Below are 6091 nucleotides of genomic sequence, written 5' to 3' on the forward strand. Positions count from 1 at the left end.
TTTTTTTTTTAACTTTTCATTTAAGACGATGATTCTGGTGAGAGGACAGCGGTTGGGCTCACTAGGAAGCAATGGGTTTCATAAATTAATTGGAGATTAAAACCCATGGTAGAAGAACCAATGAACCATACAGGGTTTTGGGATTTTGGGTTTTTTTGGTCATGCTCATCTATTTTATATTTAAAAGAGTTTGCAAAATTGCTGCAGCTTTTTCTAGTTTCAGAGATAGAAGGAGGAAGCAAGAGAAGGACGAATTTATCCTTTGAAGTTTAACGGTAGAGACACCAAATAACAGAAAAAATAATGGCATGTATCAATTTTGGGTCATAATTACAACTTCATGTACTGTTTTGATTTTCTCAAAAGATAATGTACTAGTCTTTAGAGTGGACCATAATTGGTGTATTGTTTTTGAAATTTTCCCTTATTGAAATGACGAAAATGTCTTTAAAATTTAACGGTGTTAGTGGTCAGGGTATCAAAATGCTAACGGAATTAAACTTCGGGTATGAAAATGCAAGTTTTTGATAGTTAGGTATGAAAATGGAAAATAACATCATAGTTCGGGTGGTGTTTTGTAATTAATCCTAATTTAAATCTTATCTTTAATTATGACTTGTGTTTTGTCTTTGAGAAATTTTATTCACATATTGCAAATTTCTAGATACACATCTCCTACTCAATACACCATCTATTAACCTTTTTATTTTAACAATATACACAACCCAAACTTCTCATATATGGTATCCTCACACACAAACACAATACACGCAGTGAATACACCATACATATTCACTAAATACACACATCTTAGCTTAACAAGAAAAAAATAAAGAAAAATAAATGGATCATCAGGTTTGGGTTTCTTATGCAATAACTCGATCAGTGTCATTCATTCCTACGACTACAATATTATCCTAGACGAAGATTATTACTTAAGGTCACCAAATTCCTAGAAAAAGAAAAAGAAGAAATGTCTCTCCATTCAATCTCTAAACTATATTAGCCATAATTGTAGTTTCAAGGTTTGTGGGAAGCAGCCATCAACTCAGGTAAGATTACTATTATATGGTGCAATGCTAAGGCCCTATAGCACCGTGAACTATTGTACTCAAATGACTGTAAACACAGACTTTGGAATGAGACTCTTAGATGGGTGGCTATGATTAATTATCAAACCAAAGAATAAGGGAATAAGCCTGGGACATTGGGAAATTACTATGGTTGTCCTACAAATCGAGCCATATGGTAGCTGATCATCCTTTCTCCATTCAAGTACCAGTTCTTCATTCTTTTACTTTTGAAGAATAAATGCTTATATTCCCAGTAGCTATTGCCATGGCTATAATATCAACTAAACCATAAACTTCCAATGAAGCAGGGCTTACATGTTTGATCTCTCCTTCTCTAATAAAATTAGGGCAAACCCACTAGTTTATAAAAACTAAAGTTTATGAAACAGAAGCATATTCTTCAGCCCTGTTAGGGTTCTAGGTTTGCATCTCTTCATTCACGTAAATGAAAAGAAACCTACTATATTTAAACTATGGGTCCGGATCAAGGGACACCTTATTTGACATAAAATTTTACACTATTTTTTATCCCTTAGATTTAAATTGATCAAATGGTTAATATTGATTGAGGATATGATTAGGCAAGTGACATGAAAATAATATTATATTTCTACAAAAATGATAAATTATTTAGTTAAACTTATTCCCTTCATAGAGAAAATAAATATAAAAAATTTACATGATCTAAATTCAGAAGAACATGGTTTCTTCAACGAAAAAAAAAATTCACAAATTTCATGACACAAAATGAGAACACCTATAAGGGATCATATAAAGTTTAGAACCACATCTAATAACTACATCAATCTTCTTTATTGAATATTTTTAACCAATGACAATCTAATCTAATCAATTTGATGTTGCCGGAGTTTAGCAAACCCTAGTTCTTTACTTCTAGATTATGCAGGTTGAAATCAAATACTATGATTCATAATGAACAAGATTAACATGACCTCAGATTTAGGGTTTTTATTTGTCAAGGTGGTGCTTTGATTTGATGGGGGAGGTAATACACTTGACCACTTGTATGTTTGCATGAACTTGGAATTTTTTTTCCAGTTTCGTTGTAGAACATAGGTGGGTGTTCTTGTAGAATTTTTTCTTTGATTTCCTTTAGAAAAAGAAATTCATTTACCTAAATATATTATATTTTTAATTGGTAAATGATATTATTTCCATGTCACTTGCCACATCATATCCTCAATCAATATCAACCATTTGATCGATTTAAATCTAAGGGATGCAAAGTAGTGTAAAACTTTGTGTCAAAAAAAGTGTCTCTTGAACCGGACCATATTTAAACTATATATATACATATGTATATATACATACAGTTCCTATCTAGAGCAACTTCGTTTTGAAATTAAAGTGTGAAGTTCCTTATTTGACTTATTTTTTCGTCATATTTTTACATCTCCATCGTTCAGATCATTGATACTAATATATAGATCATTCTTATAAAATTTTATCAAGATTGATGATCGTATCGATATTAAATTAGATCAAATCAATGCACTATTACAAATATGTCTTTTAATGACATTTTAAAGACGGCGTTTTAACAAAAAATGTCATAAAAAGTTTTATAGATGACATTTTTCTGAAAAACGTCATGAAAAGCAAGTCTCACAACATTAGCATGGCGTTATAGAAACGCCGTTAAATCTAACCCCTTTCAATGACGTTTTGCTTGAACGCCATTACGTTTACGGCGTCTTGAAAACGCCATGAATATGGTATATGCCGATTAACTTAATCTATTTTTCGTTCTCTCTCAATTTCACTCAACCTTTCTCAATTTGTTCTCACACTCTCTCTCTCTCCCTTCACTCTTGAAAACCTAGACGCAAAAACCAAAATCTTGTTCATCAACAACTCGATCTACTATAATCTCTCAGTCCACCACCTTCACCCACTCGCCGTCGTTGTTCCGATCACCCTATTTTCGGAATCTACAAGTTTTCGCGACTTTCTCAGTTTTGGGGGACGATTGCAAACCTCAAACAGGATCCAACAAGTTCGTGTTTGATGTGCACGATGACAGGTAGGAAGATGAGCTTCAGATCAGTGAATGAAGGAGGAGATGCCCAAGGTTCGCCTATTCCTTCAGATCTAAATTCAGAAACCACTGTTTCCTCCAAGCCCACTCTCGACAGGTTCATTGGGAAGCCTGCCCCAAAGCCTCAGCCGGAGACTCAAATTCCGGCGATGTGAGACCGCACCCTTCTTCAAATTGATGCCGAAAAAACCCAAAATTGTCTTTATCGAGGTTCAAATTCAGCTCTCTCTCTCTCTCCCTAGTTCTGCTTAATATCTGAAATGCGAAAGTTTGATGAACTCCTGGCTTCCGCTTGTTCTTATTGATTTATAGTTTAAGTTTTTTGGTTAATTATTTTCTATAGAAATCGGTTTTGTTATGAACTATGTAGATTGAGGTATTAATATTCGGTCTCCTTTTATAGTTTTATTACATTCAATTGTTAAACCAGCAGTGCTCTTTGTGAAACATTCATTGGAGTCATTTGACAGTTTATTGACTATAGGTGTCCTATGTCTGTTTGCTTGGTGCATTAAACAAAGAGTCTCACTGGATTGCCGTGGTCTCAGTATCATTACTGGGTTTAATTGGTTTGTTGAACAAAGAATCTTGTTAAGTTATATATGCAACAACTAGGTCATTCATTTGGTTCATAATCACATACCTTCATTTTCAAATTAGCCTCTAGTGTTGTTGTTTACTGTTCTAAAACAAGTAATGCTATTGTTGAGTTCAGTTCATTCACTCTATTTTTGTTATGTGTCTTTTAATGTCATTCCTTTGTCTGGCTTTTTCTTTCTCTATAGAAACATATTCAAGGAGAAATGGTTCTTGAGATAATGTTTCTTTGTGGATAAGATGTCAATTGGTTTTGTTTTGCATTTGAGGAAGGAAAGGGTTCTTGGGATAATGTTACAGAATTGGCTTTAACATGAAATATTTCCTAATAGAGAAAGCTACGATTCATCTTTTCAGGTTCTTTAATTTTTCACTGCTTCTTTTGTGTACCCTTTTTCTCCTTTCAGTTGTTTTGAACTGTATTTTGTTACTGGTGACGTTATGCAGTAGGGAAGCTAACTACAAGTAAGGCAAATGCTGAAGTGGTGTATGTTGTCAGGAAGGAGGAAAAGGAACAGAAAATGCAGCTTTTGCAGAGTTATTTGATCATTTGTGGTAGAGCACAGGTGTGATTCTTTTTCTTTATGTTTAGTCTTGACTGTCATAACAGTTATAAATATATTTGTTGTAGCTCAGAATCCTATGAACCATAGTCTCCCCATAGTTATGTAAACACAGGGAGTTGTAGGAATAACCATGTGAATTGTTTATGGGAATAAGTGCTTGTTAGGTTTTTATTCAAGTTTCTGATGCAAGACTATACCTTATGATCTTATATACCTCACACATTATCGATCAGTTGCCCGTTTAATTCGAGTCATGCAAACTTTGATATAGTTTGACTTATACATCTTCTGTAATCTGATTTTTTCAAGATCTTAAGTCGACTATCTCATACTTGTCACCTGAAGAAGTAGAACTCGTCCACAATGCTCTTAAGGTTAGATATGTATATATATCTCTGACTTGAAATTTTAGTGTACATGTCTTGCAAAGCCTTTATTATGATTTGGTAATTGCCCGTAATTGTAGCTTAAGGGTATTGGGTATTCAATTAGATATACATTGGATATGTATTATGTGGTACTCAATCTTAACTTTCCTATGAGACTATGATCAAAAGCTTCACCAGTGATTCACCCTTATTAAATATCCACTGGTGAAAAATAACTTGACATTCTGGGGACCCTGGAACTGATTTCGATATTCCTATAAATTTTTGGATGCTTAGCATTGTTCTATGATTTCATTGAAGACTAATTATAGTGTATTGTATGATTATTAACTTGTTCAATGTCTAATCTTTCTTTGTTTGTTTTACAGGAGGAGTTGCTAGTCTCTCGGCCACTTCCAAAGACAACAGTTTCTAGTCTCAACTACTTAAAAAAAACTCTGGTTTAGCTAGCCTAGAACAGCTTGTGTTGTCATTTTTTTCTTTTCTTTCTCTAAGCTTATGTATACTTGAATTTGTAGAGAAGCAATAAAAATTACATTGATGGAAGTTTTGTCTTTCTGGTGTGTGTGATATTTTTTGTCAATAGCCAAATAGATAATTGATTTGCATTTAAGAAAATCAATTATTATTATTTTTTTAAAAACTGGAAATCCTTTCATGGCGTTTCATAAACGTCATTGAATGTACCTTTGATGGCGTTTTGACAACGCCGTTGAATTTAATGGCGTTTTGGAAACGCCATTGATTCTTAATATAATGGCGTTTTAGAAACGCCATGGATTGTTTTTAACGGCGTTTTAAAAAACGCCACAAAAAGCACGGCGTCACTATAGAAAAACGCCATGAAATGGTTTCCATGACGTTTTTCAAACGTTGTGGATGACCTTCTGTGTAGTAGTGATGAACGAACCATAAATTTGTCTAACCAGAACTATTTGTGTAAATAACAATTACGAAAACTCAAACAATCGTCAAATTAGATGAAATTTTGCAGAAGTGATCTATCCGTTAGGTTCTACAAACTAAACGGTGGAGAAGCGGAAATATGACGAAAAAGTGAGTCAAATAAGGAACTTCACATTTTAGTTTCAAAACGAAGCTTCGCTCTGGATAGAAACTGTGTATATATATATATATATATACAGTCAGTCTCTGCTACGGATGTTCGCACCGTTTTACGGTACGGATTTTCGTCCGTTCACCACCGTCTGACGCCGCGCGAGGACGCGCCTCCACCCTAGCCGACTCCGGTAGCTTCCCCGACCACTTTCCATCCCCGGCGAGTCCACCGAATTCCAGTTTTCCGACCAGATCACCCAAGTTTGAAGTTTTGGGTGATCTGGCCGGAAAACTAGAATTTGGCGGACTCGCCTGGGATGGAAAGTGGTCAGGGAAGCTGCTGGAGTC

At 34.6% G+C, this 6091-nt stretch overlaps 1 protein-coding gene and 1 non-coding gene across 2 annotated transcripts in view; both read left to right on the top strand.

Annotated features, from left to right (window-relative positions):
* Positions 1-6091, top strand: part of LOC101311746 (tropinone reductase homolog At1g07440-like) — a 22402-nt gene that overhangs the window by 13050 nt on the left and 3261 nt on the right. The window lies entirely within an intron of this gene.
* On the top strand, positions 2630-5228 carry LOC101298585. Its single transcript, XR_184267.1, has 3 exons — positions 2630-3342; positions 4177-4295; positions 5053-5228. It is a non-coding gene; the product is annotated as an uncharacterized LOC101298585 (transcript).

The sequence above is a fragment of the Fragaria vesca genome, linkage group LG3, assembly GCF_000184155.1.
Source record: "Fragaria vesca subsp. vesca linkage group LG3, FraVesHawaii_1.0, whole genome shotgun sequence".
Taxonomy (NCBI): Eukaryota; Viridiplantae; Streptophyta; class Magnoliopsida; order Rosales; family Rosaceae; genus Fragaria; species Fragaria vesca.